An 18,731-nucleotide genomic window follows, 5' to 3' on the forward strand; every position below is an offset into this window, starting at 1 on the left:
CATACGTTAATTGGTAGTAAACAGACCATGTAATCCTTCTCATCCAACCGGAAACGAGCCTCTTCAAATCCGACGGCATCTGGGTCTAAATTAATGGGCGCCACAGCTGCTCAAAGTTTCTTTGGCACGTCCGTAATCATCAGTACAAGAAGATGCCGTCCCAAGAAAACGGTTTTCGCATCAACGCAACATACATATATCGAACCGAATGGTCGTATTTGTGAAACAGGATACCATTTGCGTCTTGTCTATTCCCAATTCACCAGCCAGTTCGATGGTTGGCTTTGCCGGAAAGAAGGAACGATTTCCTGATAATGCAAACGGAGGTGGGAATTATCCTTTCGAGCTACCTTTGTTCCCCAGCGTATCATCGATCAGTCAAGTTTTATGGAAGAAACTATAAAAGAGTAATTAAAAATGATGAGGAAATAACAACGGAAGAAGACCGGTGCTAATGAGCTTTTCGATGAACGAAACGATGCGCCAGTTTAGTGAAGCGAACCAGATGAGGATGTTATGGTTTGTTTTTGCTATGTTTGAATTTGAAAATTTGTGAAAGAGAAATTCAGGATATGCAAAATGGAATCTACAGCACGTACTAAAACTTTTTTCTCTTGGTCCTACGTTTCTCACTGAAGCGACAATTAATTTGGTTCGTGACAGCTTGTTTTCAATTTCTCGAGCGTCCCACAGATGCTAGATCTTGTTCCACTTAGTCTAACCACCTGGTTCACACCTAAATCGGCCGGAGACGAATCTAAATAACATCCATTCAAAGCAAAGTCATCAATGTCCGAGGAATTCTATCATTTCAGACCACCTGAACTCTATCTGTCAACTTTTGACCAGCAGATTTATACAAGGGTGAAATTTATTGCAAGTCATATGTTCCCTCCTACATCGAAATCTACCTTCAAGTAAGTTCAGGTCTAAATAATAACCTGTTTATTATTCGCCTCAGCATCTTCGCAATAGCATTTTTGGTTGGGTTTATTCGAGATCCTTTACGATGACACTATAGGATATCTCTGAATGTATTCTTTCTACGTCGGCTACAGAACTGAATTCAATAGGATGATTTGCCTCTTCTCAATATAGTGATAATAAGATTCATATCCTTCAGGGATCACCATAAAATGGAAATCAATTCGTATAAAAAGAATTGAAACGATACAAGACTATACTGCTTAAGAATATTAATAAGATGAGGAGAGTGTATTCTTACACTTGGCTTTGTTCGACATCTATTTTCCGCTTTACCTTTTTTCAATAGTTTATTTGTTAGGCTCAAATATTCAAAAGGACTCCACGGAGCCGAGAACCATTAAATAATGTAATAATTACATTAGAGTATTATAAGGGACATTAACGTTGTTTATGAGTTCTTATCACTCTTCCTTGGAGACGACTTGAGGATCGTTTTACCTGAAGATTGAATGAAAATGTAATTTTCTTGATAAACAAAATTAAACAGATAGATAATCGCATGCTATTAATTACGTTTAAAACAAACCAAAAGAAACCACCTCAAAACATTTTCGCAGTTTCTGAGAATCGCCAGAGAAAATAATTAATATTCCATAATACCATCCCCGGCCGAATATCATTTCAAATAAACCAAACAAACATCGCAGAGAGGTAAAGAGAGAACACAACCGCGAGCACGTGACGTGAGAATATCTTTTCCGAGCTAGCAGAAAAAGTTTTGTGTCGTTTGAGACTCGGAATAAAGCATCACATTTGCATTACTGATGAGTTCTTGGCTCGCTCCCAAACAATACAACAAACAGACAGGGAGTGTAGCCCAGCTCAGTGTTTATTGCTTGTACCCCTTCACCACCCCGCGAAGCACAAAGCAGTCGACGCCCACGGTATACGGTACTGACTGTACAGGAAAAAGGCAGAAGCCCGCCGCAGTCAACAATTGTGGTTCTCGTTCGGTATTTTTATGGGAGTTTTCATTTTTCACCGGTTTTTTGGCTTTCTTGTTTTGATTGCAAAGTAACAATGTGATTTTTTTTACGATTTTGTTTTACAATCAGCCACACTTGATAATGTAAGAATGTTCCCACACTCTGTTGCTACTCCTGAGCCGCGTCGCATGAGCTCAATTCAATGGGTGTGGATTTGGCAGGAAATTGATGATTATTTTTACTTAATGTCAGAAGGTCAACAGTTCAGTGAAACTGTCATTGATTAATGATGAAGCTGTGGTCATGCTATATAATCTCTCCAGTGTAGTGAACATAAGCTTCTTATGGTCATTCTTGAATGATTGGATTATACTACTAGAATAGCTGCGCTATTCGGCTTGTCATAAGCCAGTAAGGTCCAGTATTACCAATCCAGGGAAACATTAATAGCTTTTGCAACGGATTTCTTTGTCAGTCACGCCATTTTCATACATGTGTGGGATGTTACTGGTAGAAACCAGTTGAATTTTCAACTACTTGGAGCAGAATGTTACTTTTGTTGTACAAAAATCGTAGCGGTCTATCCATGCATGTTGGAGGTTTGGTGTCTTCTGTAAAGTTGTTCAAATGGAACATTATTAGATTAGTCATACAGGTTCTGAAGGTGTCATCAGTTGTTTTTTTAGCCCTACAGGATTCCAATGATCGGGATTCGTTGTTCAACATTTTCATGCCGGATGAATTAGCCTATAGTAACAGATTTAACACCGGGCTTTCGAAAACAGCTCACAAAATCTTCTTGAAAAAAATTGAGAATCAGTGTCAGTCAATGTCATTGTCATGATAAGTCTTTTCTCAACGTAAATGTTTTTGTCAATGTCTGTATTGATTTAAGTATCAGTGGAAGTATTTTTCACTGTGTGTGTATTCACCAAAAATGATTATATTTCATCCTGATCTTCTAGTTTTAACTGCGTTCAAGAATAATTATTATTTAAAAAAAAATAAAACCCTAGTAAAAGCTCATACCATAACATATCTAACTTACTATCCACATTTGTTGACTGAAACCAAAAAAATATAATTTTATGACGATAAGTTGTTCAAAATAGCAGCCTGTAATTTCGAACCGGAATCCATCTCAAATTCAATGAACAACATCGTTGGCTTCGTACCACTCCATCACCGGTTTCGCGTAATGGCATGATGCCAGAGCCGGCCAAAACAGAGAGTCCCTTCGTGGGACCGGAGGAAGGACAGCAGGCGCTTCTAGAGGCATTCTTCTTTATATATTTGGCCGTTGATGGTGCTGGTCGTTATGTACGGCTTGCTGAATTTTCCGCATCCACAGATCGCCTGCCACACTCAGTACTTCTTGGCAAATTTGTCGGCATTCTTCTTCCGAAACTTCTCCGGAACATCCAGGTGGGACTTGCCGCTAAAATACTCAAGGCCGGGGATCTGCTTGGCGTCCGCTTTAATGTACGTCTCGTCGTCCATTACGATGCATTTCGGCTGTACCAACTACTCGTGGTACAGATTCCGGGCGAAGGATTCGGCCACCGTATTCTGTTTATCGGTTCGGTTAGGTGCCTTCCTTAACCTGAAGACATGAATTCCAGCCTGCTTCCTATATATATTTGCTGGACAAACCAGACGGAAGAATTGACCTTCGTGGTCACGTCCCGAATCGAAAGGTTCGGATTGCGCTTGAAGTAATCCCTCACCTTCCTTGCGTTCACTGGGTCGGTCGTCTTTGCTTTTCTTCCACTACCAGGTCGCCGCTGGGTCATCTGGGTCTCCTTGAACGATTTTACCACATGGGATAAGGTCGAATTGTCGATTCCAAACTGTTTCGCGATCTATCTGTGGGACTGACCTGGATTTTCCACGACCGCTCCCATATTTGTTTGTTGAAGCACTTCTTACTTGGAAGCCTCTCGATAACCACTTCATATATTGTGACGAGATTTTGCACATATAAACATTACACTCTAAACTAGTTTCACTCAAAATTTCATCAATTTTTACCCATGCAATAAAAAGTTATACACAAAAGAAAGTGTTGCATTTTTTTCTAGTACAATCTTTATCTTCGAAAGAACCCTTACTGGATCTGTCCCTAACTCTATATTCCCCTAACTCTAAATTATCCCTGACTTGATGGAAAACCAGGTTACCTCGACCACTTCTCCCATAAAAATTTTCAAATTATACCTCCCGAACTCGTCATCCTCCCTAGTAGCCGATAGTCCCTTCAATATCAAATTACACAGCAATTTTTTTTTTAATATTCCCGTATGCGTGATAATGTTTGCATCAAGGGGTGAGACAGCTTCATTCTGAGTTGCTTTTTTTGCAGCGAGTAACACGCGAGTAACTCAATGTTCCTAAAAATGTAATCGACGTTTATCGATTGTTCTGTCTGTTTACTCCTCAGCTTACTTCGTTTAGGGGCTGTTCATTAACTACGTAGACAGTTTATGGGGTGGGAATTCTCCCACATCTTTATGGGGAGGGAATTCTCACACATCTAATTCGACAAAGATAACAGGAATCGTTTTTGTAGCCGAGTTATTTACGAAAGACAGAGTCGATGAAGCGAATCGTTCAAGGTAGATTGGTCTATTTGAAATCGGAGTAGGTAACCTGAATGACCCGACGAGAGATCGGGATGATTAACATCTAGACCGATCAGTTGCTAGAGCAGCTAAGAAGTAGAAGTGCCCAGTAATGCGGAATCATTTGGCAGGATAAGATCTAGCAATCGTCCGTTTCGGTGTAAGTTAAATCCGTACAAAAGAGCACAGCAAGCCAACAGCATATGCGGTAGCGCCCCTCCAAACCAATTTGGTTGTAGTGTAGAGCGGGGAGTCAATCGAGATGAAATCAAGCCGAACCACATGGTCACGGATGATCTTGCAATCGTTTTTTTTTTTTGGTCTGGAGGCAGGTAGACAGTGCCTATCCTGAGAATGTTTTGTGGAAATTCCACGACAGTTTAGAGCAGTAGACCGATGGGCGAGTTACTTAGGTAGCTGATTAGTCTCGTTGAGATAGCAATGAGAACGCCTCCATCGCGTGATTTTTAACTGTTCAGGGGGAGATCGGTCTGTTCTGAAGACTGATAAAAGTGATCCGAAAGTTGTGATGAATAGATCTGGCCGTTTCCATCACTACGATCAAACCATATTAAGCCAAGAAAAACTAGTCGATTTTAGTCCTCAGCCCACGCTTGTTTTGATAATAAATCCAGAGGCCATTCGAGGGGCAATTCCGGAAGCTGGAAAGCGTAGGAAATTTAGGTATCGTTCACAATCACAATCATACTCGCCTGGAGATGCAGACTGAAAGCCCCCGATTTTTTGTTGTTGTTTTGCTCGACAGCAGCTTTTTGGCGTCGCACCTCCATATGTTGCTGTGATGCGAAAAGTGAGCAAGCAAATGACAGTGATCTTGCTCACTGCGTTACTGGAGGTGCCTCAAAAGCAACTCTGAAATTGCTCATGAGTGGGAGCTGTCTTGCCCCTTGGTTTGCACCATTGAGCAATGTAAAAATTAAAAAGAATCTCAAAAATTTCGTTTTCGAGTTTTTTTTATTTATGCAAAGGGGGATGTTTCTCAGAGTCTTAAACATTGTTATCATCGATCGAGTTTCCACTTGCTGCAATTACGGCCTCCACACGCTTCCGGAATGCACGGCAGGTTCTAATAATGTAGTCTGGATCCATTTTGCTGTACTCGGGTGGCGTTTAGAACAGGCCTTGGCCTTCATGACGCGCCATATTGAGTAATCCAGCGAATTAAGATCGGAGCTGGATGGCGACCACATATCCTTCGCCCAGAACGGAAGATGTTCCACTTCTGAGTGCGGTTCGAGGTGTGGCACGTTGAAATACAACGTTTGGCTTCGGACCGTACTGTTCTTTGATACACGGAAGAACATAATTACTTAAAATCCCGATGTAGACCTCCGTGTTGACCCTGTCGCCTTCTGGAATGAACACCGGGTCCATTTTTTTTGCCACCGGAAGCCACCAATCCAAAAGCCATAACGCTAGCATAACGTTCTTGTGCTCGTCGGCCACGTCTCTTACCGGAAGAGAACTAATATACCGGTTGGTTCTGCAATGTGATACGGGATCGACGGTAAACATGCTCTTGTCGGAGAAAAGGATTACCGGATTTTTTCGCTTAAGGAAGTTCAAGATTTCCAAGAGCATGCACTTCAATCATGTCGAAAATCTCATGTAATTTTTATGGTCACAAAAATAAACAAATGCAGTAAAAGCATTGTAATGTGAGTTCATGCACTGTATGAATGATAATTTTGTCCTTTTTGGCAAGTAATATAACACAATATTTTTGACACGATTGAAGTGCATCGACTTTGATGTGATATCAAAATTAATTTTTTGCTGTGTAGAGAGAGTTGCCTGTATATTTGAATTGAAGAAGACTTCCGAAGACTATTGATTCTCTAGCTGACAAGTGAACATTTTTTAGTCGACGCCGGTGGTGTAGTGGTAAGCGTGACTACTTTTAATCCCAATGAACCTCACCGATCTTCCAGAAAATCCTTATCTTTTTCTACAAATGTTCCTGAACATCTACGAAGTTACCTGAAATTAAAAAAAAAAAACTTCTCAAAATTTTATTGAGTTAATTGAAATGAGATCTCTGACGAACTGCAAAAAATACCTTTAACTGAAACGAATATCGCGAATATCGAATACGCGATTAACTGAAACGAAATTTGCTAAATTTTTTCCTTAATCTTTACAAAGTTCCCTGAATGTCTACGAAATTCTATGAAGCTTTACGAAGCTCTCAGAGTTTAAACGTTTCTACCAAGCTCCATGACCTTCTAACAAGTCCTTGAAGTTTTGCGATGTTCCCTGAAGCTTTGAATTCTTTGATTTCACGATATTTCTACAAAGTTCAATTAAGTTCTACATAGTTTACAAAATTTCTTCAAATTCCGCTGGAATTCTAAGAAATTTACTGAAATTTTCTGCACTCCTACAAAGTTCACTAACGTTGTTCGAAATTCACTCAGCTTCTACAAAGTAAGCTGAACCTCCACAACTTCAACGCATTTCTAGTTCTTTGCAGTTCTACAACGTTCCCTGATTTTTTGCGCACTTTCCTAAATCCAAACGGTGATGTCTTAACTTCCCTGAATTTCCGTAAAGACCGATTTTTATAAATCTGAACACATGCATTCTCAAGAATACAGAAATGTCGATGCACATCCTGAAAAGTAACAGTTCATTGAAATTAATAGGAGCGCACAGTGAAGCAACGATTTTTGCAGCGTGGCCAAAACCTCTAGCGCCGTGGGTTGTATCCTACAGATTTGCAGTCTTCGACAAAGTTGTTTAGATTAAAGGATCCAGCTTTATATATACCGATCTATCCGCGGCATTCGATAAGTTAAATCATGACATTGCGATTGCTAAACTCGACAGGTTTGGAGTGAGCGGTAATCTCTTGAGTTGGTTCCGTTCGTATCTTACTGGTCGCCAACTTATGGTTGCTATAGGAGATTGCAAATCAGCTAGCTTCTTTGCCACATCAGGTATACCGCAGGGAAGCCATCTGGGACCGTTGCTTTTCTACTCTACTTCAACGACGTAAATCTGATTATCGAAGGAACTCGATTATCATATGCAGACGTCCTCAAAATATTTTTACGAATTTGCTCGATCGCTGACTGCCACAATCTTCAACATCAGCTTAATGTCTTCGCCAGTTGGTGTACTTTAAATCGAATGGTAGTGAACCCAGCAAAGTGCTCTGCCATAACGTTCTCACGAAAAAAGCAACCGATTGTATTCAGCTATGAGCTTCTTGGAACGACACTCGAACGCCTGAATCAGGTGAAAGACCTGGGTGTGGTTTTGGATTCACAGCTAACATTCAGGCAACACATTTCTTATGTCATCGATAAGTCGTCTAGGACTTTATGATTCATCTTCAGGATAGCTAAGAATTTCACCGATGTCTACTGCTTAAAATCTCTTTACTGCTCCCTCGTACGATCGACGCTTGAGTATTGTTCTGCGGTTTGGAATCCGAATTACAACAATGGTGCCGAGAGAATCGAATCTGTTCAACGTCGCTTTCTTTGTTTTGCGCTTCGTAGACTGCCCTGGAGAGATCCGCTTCGGCTGCCCAGCTACGAGAGTCGCTGCCAACTGATAAACCTTGAACCTCTCCGGATTAGAAGGGACACCAGCAGAGCTTTGATTATCGCCGACACTCTACAGGGACGAATAGATTGTGAGGCTATCCTGAGGCAAATTGACCTAAACGTGCAACCCCGACCACTCCGTAACAACCTCATGCTGAGACTGCCACTGCGTCGCACGAACTACGGGGCATATGGTGCGATTTGCGGACTACAGCGTGTGTTCAATGGAGTCGCATCTGTATTCGACTTTCACCTCACACGTGATGCGCTTCGTCGGAGATTCTCATCTGTTTTCGCCGGCCGCAGTGACTGACAGAGAAAATTAGTGTATTTCCATTTATGTATTTTACATTCTGACCATGTTGCTTTCTTTTTCTTTCTGTGATTATTTGACATGTAATTTTACTATTATTATTATTATGATTAGTATTATTAACATCATTTGGGCTACAGCCAGCCTGTTGATGTAGGGCAACAATAAATTAGTATGTTTTTTCGTTTAAGATGCGATTGTAATAGAAACTACATTTGATGATTAGACAGTGCATAAAGCATGGATTCTGATTAGGTCGTATTATTGCCGCACAGGGAGGCCTCGAATTTATATTTCAAACGGAGCGTCTTACACTACCCACGGAAGAGCAGCTTGGCGCAGCTTCTCTTGAAGATGGCTGGAGGGACATCCGTTCTGCCGCAAGCCGATATGTGCAAGGACTTGGACGGTAACCTTCTCACGAAAGAGTGTGAGGTGATTGAGAGGTGGAAGCAGTACTATGACGAGCACCTCAACGGTGAAGCAGCAGAAAACGAAGGTGGCACGGCAACAGACCTTGGAGCACGCGCAGAAGACGACATGCTACGGCCCCTGATCTTCAAGAAGTTGAGGAGGAGATCGGTCGGCTGAAGAACAACAAAGCAACTGGTGTAGATCAACTACCAAGTGAGCTTTTAAAATACGGTGGTGAAGCACTGGCTAGAGCGCTGCACTGGGTAATTGCCAAGATTTGGAAGGAGGAGATATTACCGGAGGAGTGCATGGAAGGTGTCGTATGCCCAATCTACAAAAAGGGCGACATGTTGGATTGCTGCAACTGCAACTGATCACACTGCTAAGTGCCGCCTACAAGGTACTCTCCCAAATTCTATGCCGCCGCCTGTCACCATTTGCAAGAGAGTTCGTGGGTCAATACTAGGCGGGATTCATGGGTGCCCGCGCTACCACTGACCAAATTTTCACGATTCGGCAGGTTCTGCAGAAATGCCGCGAATACAACGTGCCCACACATCATTTGTTCATCGATTTCAAATCCGCATACGACACAATCGATCGAGATCAGCTATGGCAGATTATGACGCGATTGGTCAAGGCGACGATGGATCGAGTGTTGTGCGTTGTTCGAGTATCGGGGACACTCTCGAGTCCCTTTGAATCTCGAAGGGGGTTACGGCAAGGTGATGGACTTTCGTGTCTGCTATTCAACATCGCGTTAGAAGGTGTGATCAGAAGAATTGGGATAGACACGAGTGGCACGATCTTCAAGAAGTCCATCTAGCTTCTTGGCCTTCACGAGACGATGGCGGAAACGTACATCAGACTAAAGGCTGAAGCTAGGCGGATTGGAATTGCCATCAACGCATCAAAGACAAAATACATTAAAGGAAGAGGTTCTAGGGAAGACAATGTTAGCCTCCCACCCTGTGTTCAGATTGACGGTGAAGAAATCTAAGTGGTCGATGAGTTCGTGTATTTGGGCCAAAAAAAATGATACCAGCAGAGAAATTCAAAGACGCATTATGTCTGGGAATCGTACCTACTTTGGACTCCGGAGGATGCTCCGGTCGAATAAAATTCGCCGCCGCACGAAGTTGACTGTCTACAAGACGCTGATTAGACCGGTGGTCATCTACGGCCACGAGACCTGGACTATGCTCGTGGAGGACCAACGCGACCTTGGTGTTTTCGAACGGAAGGTGTTGCGTACCATCTACGGTGGAGTGCAGATGGATGACGGAACGTGGAGGAGGCGAATGAACCACGAATTGCACCAGCTGCTGGGAGAACCATCCACCGTCCACATTGCAGAAATTGGGCGACTACGGTGGGCTGGGCACGTCGTAAAAATGTCAAACGACGACCCAGTGAAAATGGTTCTAGAAAGCGACCCAACAGGAACAAGAAGAAGAGGCGCGCAGCGGGCAAGGTGGATCGACCAAGTAGAAGGTGACCTGCAGACCCTTCGCAGACTACGAGGCTGGCGAACTGTGGCCATGGATCGAGTAGAGTGGAAACGACTTCTTCGGACAGCAAAGGACAACAAGGCCTTAGCCTGATTGGTAGGTAAACTAAGTCTTACAAGGATAGTTTCTTTAGTAAAGTTGAGCATTTAAAAGTTCTAAGAAATGTTGTCGAAGATATCAAAGTCCTCAGACTCACTGAAAGTGAGATATCAGTTTTCGTAAAATGTCATCAAGACAATGATTATCACAGTTTATTTTTAACTTTGTTAGCTCAGAAATGTAAGGTTAATTCTATAGAGATGATATAATTTTCAAAAGTTAACAGTTTTAAAATCCTTTAGATTGGAAAGAAGCAAGCAGGAAATAACTGTTAACAAACAAACACATCAAATATTTGCGTGACGCTCCTGACGAGAATACTATGCCTACACTAACCACTCACGCCTTGTTCACGGTAAGTTTTCTTAGTAGGCTGTTATCACTTTAGGTGAGTCACAGGTCAATCAAATAGTTGCTGCCAACAGCAAGGAAAATGCGATCCAGCTGCAGGAAATGAACAAAGCGCATTGAAGCAATAGCTTGTATCAACACCTCGATTGACACCGAAGGGGTACAACTGTTGCTGCCAACAGCTGAGCGCGAATTGACACAGACGCACAGACACAGGTAACTGCACGCAAACCAAAAATTTATTACAATTAATGTTACTTCCGTTTCCTATCATACTCTGTTATGTCTATGCTTTCGCCTACACAAGCAACTATTTGCTTTGATTTTTATGTATAACATGGTAGAACGATGCACACACTTGCCTTGATTCTCTCCAGCAGAAAAAAGCAAACGAAGTATAGATTTGAGGGAATGAGCGCTTCTTCTTTGATTTTAGCCTATGCATTTCTCGAAGCATGGAGAGAGCAGTGGAGAAAGCGCAGGTCTTCTAATTGTCACGGTCGTGGTACGAGTCCCCCAGTATTCAACCTTTTTTTCGACATGATTAATTTCACTCACTAGTACACTCCACATTTTGTTTCTCCATTTTCTTGCATTGGACCGCAGCTCGGCATATCTCATCCTCGGTTCATGCGGTCTCCACTAACGTCATCTGATGATGAATCCCACATAATTGTAAGCGAATCTTACATCCCCCGGTTGGGTGTGTATACTTATGATAGTGCAATTTTGACTTGGTGCATTTTTCAATCCTCATCTACAAAAGAAACATTTATTTTTAGAGCATATTTGCCACAAATGGGCATGTTCTGTACACATTTGAGATAGTGGTCGAAATCTGCCATGATGCAAACTTTATGATTTTTTACGAGGTCACTAGGTGGATTAGTCATTTTTTTTTTAATATTCGACGTATATCGACTTTTAAAAACTAATTAAAAATTTGAAACTTAGCATTACATACAAAAGTTGTCTGAACTCTTGCGATCCATCTAAAGACTCCGGGTCAACACCCACAGATTGAGATACGCTGCACTTATCATTTATACTAACACTCATTGATATTTTTCAATTGTGAAACACCTTGGGCGATAATGAGGTTAGGTAACCTAGCATGTGAACTGCTTTCATATTAAGTCGACCAGTAAAATGTGCTGTTTTTGATGTTTAAGATCAACGACTTCCTTTTTTGGTGAACCTTTGCGATAGCTTATGATCATGAAATTTTAATGCTATATGATCAGTTATCTAGTATGGTTGGAGGTCTCGTACCGGTTAATTCATTTTGTAACGATTTAGAGATAGTGTACGACTAATATAAGGTTTATAAATTATCTATATGCCCTATAACAGTTCTATAGAGCGACAGAGCGTTTATGTAAATCAGAATGTCTGCTGGTTACGTGGGTTATTTAATTAAGTGGATTTCATTGTAAATCATTTTGACACCATCGTCAGCATTTACTCACCATTTAAACGCCTATACTCATCCGATGGTCGGGAGAAAGAGGGAAGGAAATATTGTCACCACAGGCGACAAATTGCAAACCGCAACCGCTAAGGAATCAAGCTACTGTGAAACCTATCCTTCTTTGTATTATTCACACGTCTTCACCACTTCCGAAGAATCCATCATCCGATATCGGGGAATCCTCAAGATGCTTCACCTTAGACACCGTGTCTTGAGCGAATTGAATTATCGCTTACTTTTCTTTCTTATTTCGTCTAGTGCCAATCAGCACTTTTCGTTTCTTCCGTCGATTAAAAAGCAAGAGGCAGAAACGAATGAAATCACTTTTTCTTCGGTACACCTTTCTTCACCTTCACTGCAAATTAAATCCAGAAACCTTTTCGCACGCACTCAATTACGCACACCGCATAAATCATCTGTACTGTTTTCAACTCATTTAACCTTAAAACTTCTGAGAAAAACGGATAAGAGGTGTTTCAATTCCAGAAACACAGCACTATGACACTGATGTGTTGATCTTTGGAGCGATTCTTCGAATCCTCAGCACTTTGGCTGCTTCGTTTCGATGTTAAATCGCTTACGGAGTCACACAGCCAGGATAATTGGCTGGCACCTGTGCCCGATTACCTCTTGATGGTTTGGCACTCACCTTGATGGTGGCTCAGTCCTGTGGTTTTTGCATTGCGGCAACAAGATTGTACGAATATTACTGCCAAGTCTGTGAGTTTTATAAAGTTATCTGATTGGGATTGCGCCAAAGTCAATGGGGTTCAAATCTAAAAATAGTACCATATGCTAGCTTAAGCGAGATTTAACATAATTTTGGATTGAGCAGGCCAAGCAAAGCAGTAATATTCTTGCCATCTGATGTAAATTTACGTTTTCTAGAAAATTACTACCCACCCCCGATGACTCACCACATTCACGCCGCATCTGATTTACGGTCGGTGTAATCCTGCGGTATTAAACTGTTTTGCCTTCGTAAGCTGTGAGAAACATTTTCTCCGCGGTTCATTAACATTATGATTTACTTTTCGCAAACTTTTCAGTCCAAATTATTTACGTTTGAAGTATTTTCCACCGCTTACGTTTCAACGTTCCCTTTATTATTTTAAAAACTTTCCATCATAACTATCCAGCGATTCACTTTAGCAGCACAGATTTTTTCTTTTCTTTTTTTCAACACAGTCTTATTACTTAATAAATTTTGAACTTGAACTAGCTACAGATCACCACTTCGATTCGGAAGTTGAATGAAACCTTTCAAGCTATTTTGTTATTATTTTTCTTCCACAATTATCACTTTTCTTTAATTAATCTTCCTTCAAAAATAATATCCCACGCAGCCCCTACCAGAACAATATAATCCAAAGTGTTCCGGAAAAATGATAATCCACAACTTTTCATCGGAAATAACTCCCTGGAACGCTTCCAGCGTTGGCGTCACTTTTCACTTAACCACGACTCCGGATTCCCAGAATCATAAGTTCATCTTCTGTGGATGGGGCACGAGGTGTCACGTTCATCAAATGTGTTTAGAGTTGCTCCAAAATTTCTCCCATCAAGCTGTATCGATCCCACCGTATACAGCACAGTTGATCAAGACGAACCAAACACACTTTTCCTTGGCAAACGTCAGCAACAAACTGGTTCCGCTGGCGCTGGTTCCGACACGGGAAAGGCTGACTAGCAGCCACATTCGGCAGCAGCACCAGCAACGGCAGCAGCAGCGTTTACAGTCTGCAGTAGCAGCATAAAAGGTCCTGCCTGGTACAAGAGCTGCTTCACCAGCATAGCGCGAGAGGGAGAGAAAGCGGTGGGTGACCGCTCTCTCCCACACGAGGAGGAATGAATGTTTTACTACGGCAGAAGCAACAGAGTGGAAAATAAAGTACCAACACAAGCACGACGGTGGAAGCTTTTGGCACAATCGGAGCTTTTTTTCCGGTGGGGGGTCCGTGTTCGTGTGGAAGCAGGCACATGTGATGTGTGCATTCTCGCGATGGGGCGAACGTTTCCATTCTGGGAGCTTGTCGTAGAAGGGTGCATGTTGAAAGCGCAGACCAACGGTTTGCATTCGAGGTGGAACCGCTGAAGCCGGTTGAATTCAAGCCATGCTGGGAACTATTCTTCGTATATTTATATCACGTTCGGTTTGATGCTCCAAATTTCGAAAAGATGTTGCAAAATGGCTTGGGAAGTGTGTGGTAGAATCATACACGCACCACAAATATCGCTTACATCAGATGTAAGGTTGGGTTTATGTACACAGAAAAAAAAAGTTGTTGAATATTACATACAAACTGCTGCAACCAGGTCAATCCATTGGTTGTGTAATGTAACGTTGTACGATGTACATCGATTTTGCGAACAAAATTACATCCATTGATGTAATATTGTATCTGATTTTTGCTATTACATCATTATTTTATACATCAGCTTGAATTACATTGATCGATATTACATTTTTTTTTTGCTGTGAAGGCAAATCTGTGCGGCGTGTGAGGTGTGGTGAGAATTGTCTCCGAGCAAACCGAATGGAGAGTCACTTCACCCGAGATGACAATTGTCACTTCACTAGTGATAGTGAGTCGCCACGCAGAATAGGCCTAATTACATCCTCTGCCTATGTTTCATACACAGCAAAAAAATAATTTTGATATCACGTCAAAGTGGATGCACTACAATCATGTCGAAAATATGGTGTAATATTACTTGCTAAAAAGGACAAAATTATCATTAATACAATGCATGAACTGACATTACGCTGCTTTTACTGCATTTGTTTATTTATGTGGTCATAAAAATTACATGAAATTTTCGACATGATTGTAGTGCATCCACTTTGATGTGATATCAAAATTATTTTTTTGCTGTGTATGAAACATAGGCAGAGGATGTAATTAGGCCTATTCTGCGTGGCGAATAAATTTTAATATTACATCCAAGAGGATTCACTTCAATCATGTCGAATATCTCATGTAATTTTTAGCGTCACAAAAATAAACAAATGCAATAAAAGCAGCGTAATGTCAGTTCATGCACTGTATAAATGATAATTTTGTCGTAATAATGGTCGTCCTGGAAAATTCTCGTCAAACAACAATTTCTTGTCGCACGACAAGATCACCACGACAAAATCAAGAATCCATCCAGTCGCGACTATCTATTCTAGTCATATGTCACTCATTCTGTTCTCTGAGACAAAGTCTATATAGGTTGTTTAAAAAGGAGGATCACGACAAGAAACCATCCATTCTAAAACGGAGGTTAGATTTAAATCAAGGCCGGAAATAATGTTAATTTCCTTCAATATTGGTATTTCCTATTTCAGAAAAAAGTGGGAAATACTGCCAAATACCCTTCAATATGTATATTTTTGGAATCGGGATGACGTCTCGTTACCAAAAATCGATATCCAGCGCCATCTTGAAATCCAAGATGGCGGCTTCCAATTTCAGAAAAAGTGGGAAATACTGCCAAATACCCTTCAATATGTTTACTTTTGGAATCGGGATGTCGTCTAGAGACCAACAATCGATATCCAGCGCCTTCTTGAAATCCAAGATGGCGGCTTCCAATATCAGAAAAAGTGGAAAATACTGCCAAATACACTTGAATATGTATATTTTTGGAATCGGGATGACGTCTAGAGACCAACAATCGATATCCAGCGCCATCTTTAAATCCAAGATGGCGGCTTCCGATTTCAGAAAAAGTAGGAAATACTCCCTTCAAAGTGTTTTTTATGTTACTTCATACGCGAAGTTAACGATTTTCAGAGTTGGTTGGAAATGCTAACATGAAGCTTTAGTGTGATGATTTATTAGCTAGAGAATGATCTTTAGAAGAGTGTAGGTGGATAGTTCCGTTAGAGTACGGCAGTATGAAAATTGAATAGAAGTTGAAAATGAGCGAAGGGCCATTAAAGCGACAGTTTACAAGATAGACGCACATTTTTGCCTAGCCCGTACGTGATGAAAACGTCGCTAGAACTATTCCACAGCCGCAGTCAGTTTATGAGCAACAAGAGGGACGCACATTTTTGCCTGTGGACTTGGAGACATACTTCAAGTCCCCGCGTACATCGTACGGGCTAGGCAAAAATGTGCGTCTATCTTGTAAACTGTCGCTTTAATGGCCCTTCGCTCATTTTCAACTTCTATTCAATTTTCATACTGCCGTACTCTAACGGAACTATCCACCTACACTCTTCTAAAGATCATTCTCTAGCTAATAAATCATCACACTAAAGCTTCATGTTAGCATTTCCAACCAACTCTAGGAAATACTGCCAAATACCCTTCAATATGTATATTTTTGGAAACGGGATGACTTCTAGAGACCAAAAATCGATATCCAGCGCCATCTTGAAATCCAAGAAATTCAGAAAAAAGTGGGAAATACTGCTAAATACCCTTCTATATGGGTAAATTTGGAATCGAGATGGTATTTGGCAGTATTTCCCACTTTTTCTGAAATTGGAAGCCGCCATCTTGGATTTCAATGTGGATATCGATATTTGGTCTCGAGAGGTCATACCGATTCCAAAAATATACATATTGGCAGTATTTCCCACTTTTTCTGAAATTGGAAGCCGCCATCTTGGATTTCAAGATGGCGTTGCATATCGATATTTGGTCTCTAGAGGTCATCCCGATTCCAAAAATATACATATTGAAGGGTATTTGGTAGTGTTTCCCACTTTTTCTGAAATCGGCAGCCGCCATCTTTGATTTCCAGATGGCGCTGGACATCGATTTTCGGTCTCTTGACGTCATCCCGATTCCGAAAATATACATATTGAAGGGTATTTGGCAGTATTTCCCACTTTTTTTTTTAAACCGGACGCCGCCATCTTGGATTCCAAACATCGATTTTCGGCAGCTTCCAGTTCTGTCCGTTCCAAAAATACCCATCACTGCAAACACGAAGCTCAGCGCCAAGATTCAAGCTACCTACTTCGAGTCAGAGGTGAAATCACGTCAAAACAACACAATTCCAGTTATTTCTATCTTGTTATGTCTCGCATCCAAAGCGACATCCATTTATTAGAAAACGACCAGCGGCAGTTTTGTCGCGACAGAATGGAAGAATGACATGACAGACTTTTTTCGTCAATAGCCATGTCGACAGTTTCCGTCAATCTTGTCGTCCGACGTACGTGAAACAACTAAGTCATTCTGGAAAACGTCACGCAACAGATGTTTCGTGACCAAATGAGAGAAAGACAAGAATAGAAAATGTTTCGTCGAGAGACAACCCAGTAGATCAGTCTTTCAAGCAGCATTTTGTTGCATCGTGCTTGTCAGATGAGCGTTGACTTTTTTTTGTTGTCGTTGTTACATAGTTTATCGTCATGAGGTTGACAATTCCCAAGCCTGGTCAGATTGCATCGCTAGCTTATGATGATGCCAATGAATCTTATAGCAGGTGTGTGTGTGTGTATTCATTGATCGCTAAAAGCGATTTTTTGACATCACTGATTTCCGAAGAATAAACGTGCAAACTGAATGCTCTGCTTTCAGTGACTTGTTTACTTCCCAATTATTCAGACAGGCGGATAGCTGTTTATATTCATATGAAAATGACTCATTCATCTAGATAAAATTGATAGATAGCAAATTCATATTAGATTCATAGACAACAGCCATTTTCCCTATTACATCCAAGAGGATGCACTTCAATCATATCGAAAATCTCGTGTAATTTTTATGGCCACAAAAATAAATAAATGCAGTAAAAGCAGCGTAATGTCAGTTTATGCACTGTATTAAGGATAATATTTTTTTCCTTTTTGGCAAGTAATATTACACCATATTTTCGACACGATTGAAGTGCATCCACTTTGATGTAATAGGGGAAATGGCTCTAATGTTGGCCTATGGATCTAAGATTGGGCCCATCGCTAAAAATCTGTGATTTATCAATTTTATCTAGATGAATGCGTCATTGGGATGGTACTAATGGATATTTTTGTTGCTATTGAAAATGTAAAAATGATTCCTGAATTTATGTATGGGCCCACATTAGGGGCATTTAGGCAAACATTACATCCATTTCCCCTATTAAAATTTGTTTTTTTCTGTGCAGAGTGAATAATAGAACAATAAACAATATGCATCTACATGTTCATCGATCATTGGATACACCCATTGATAAAACGAAGTTTGGCAGGCTTGCTGTAAAGGGTCAAAATTGTGTCCTGTACTCTGGAGTGGTCGGTTAATGCTGGGTAATGCGCAATACAGATCCCATTGAGATCACTAGCCTCTTCCCAGCAACTCCTATCCCTACCTCCCCGTGGTACCGGCCGGGAACTGTAAGCCACCTTAGGGAAGATCGGGTAACCAACCCCGGTGGGAACTTTGGTCATAGGCTGACAGGGAAGGGGGGGAGGGGGTTTGCTTCGGCAAGCCTGAGCGTCTGTTCTCCAGGAGGAGCGGCTCACAACAGCGTCTGT

General features: G+C 41.3%; 1 protein-coding gene across 1 annotated transcript in view; it reads right to left on the reverse strand.

Annotated features, from left to right (window-relative positions):
- The window catches only part of LOC135706330 (uncharacterized), a 216,890-nt gene extending 204,237 nt beyond the window's left edge, over nucleotides 1-12,653 (reverse strand). Inside the window, exon 1 of the mRNA XM_065227945.1 lies at nucleotides 12,267-12,653. The gene's annotated coding sequence lies outside the window, so the exon portion shown is untranslated. The remainder of the gene's footprint in view (nucleotides 1-12,266) is intronic.
- Between the last annotated feature and the right edge of the window lie 6,078 nt (nucleotides 12,654-18,731).

The sequence above is a fragment of the Ochlerotatus camptorhynchus genome, unplaced genomic scaffold (genome assembly GCF_037179485.1).
Source record: "Ochlerotatus camptorhynchus isolate MF236.1 unplaced genomic scaffold, CSIRO-AGI_Acam_v1.1 ptg000277l, whole genome shotgun sequence".
In the NCBI taxonomy this organism is placed as follows: Eukaryota; Metazoa; Arthropoda; class Insecta; order Diptera; family Culicidae; genus Ochlerotatus; species Ochlerotatus camptorhynchus.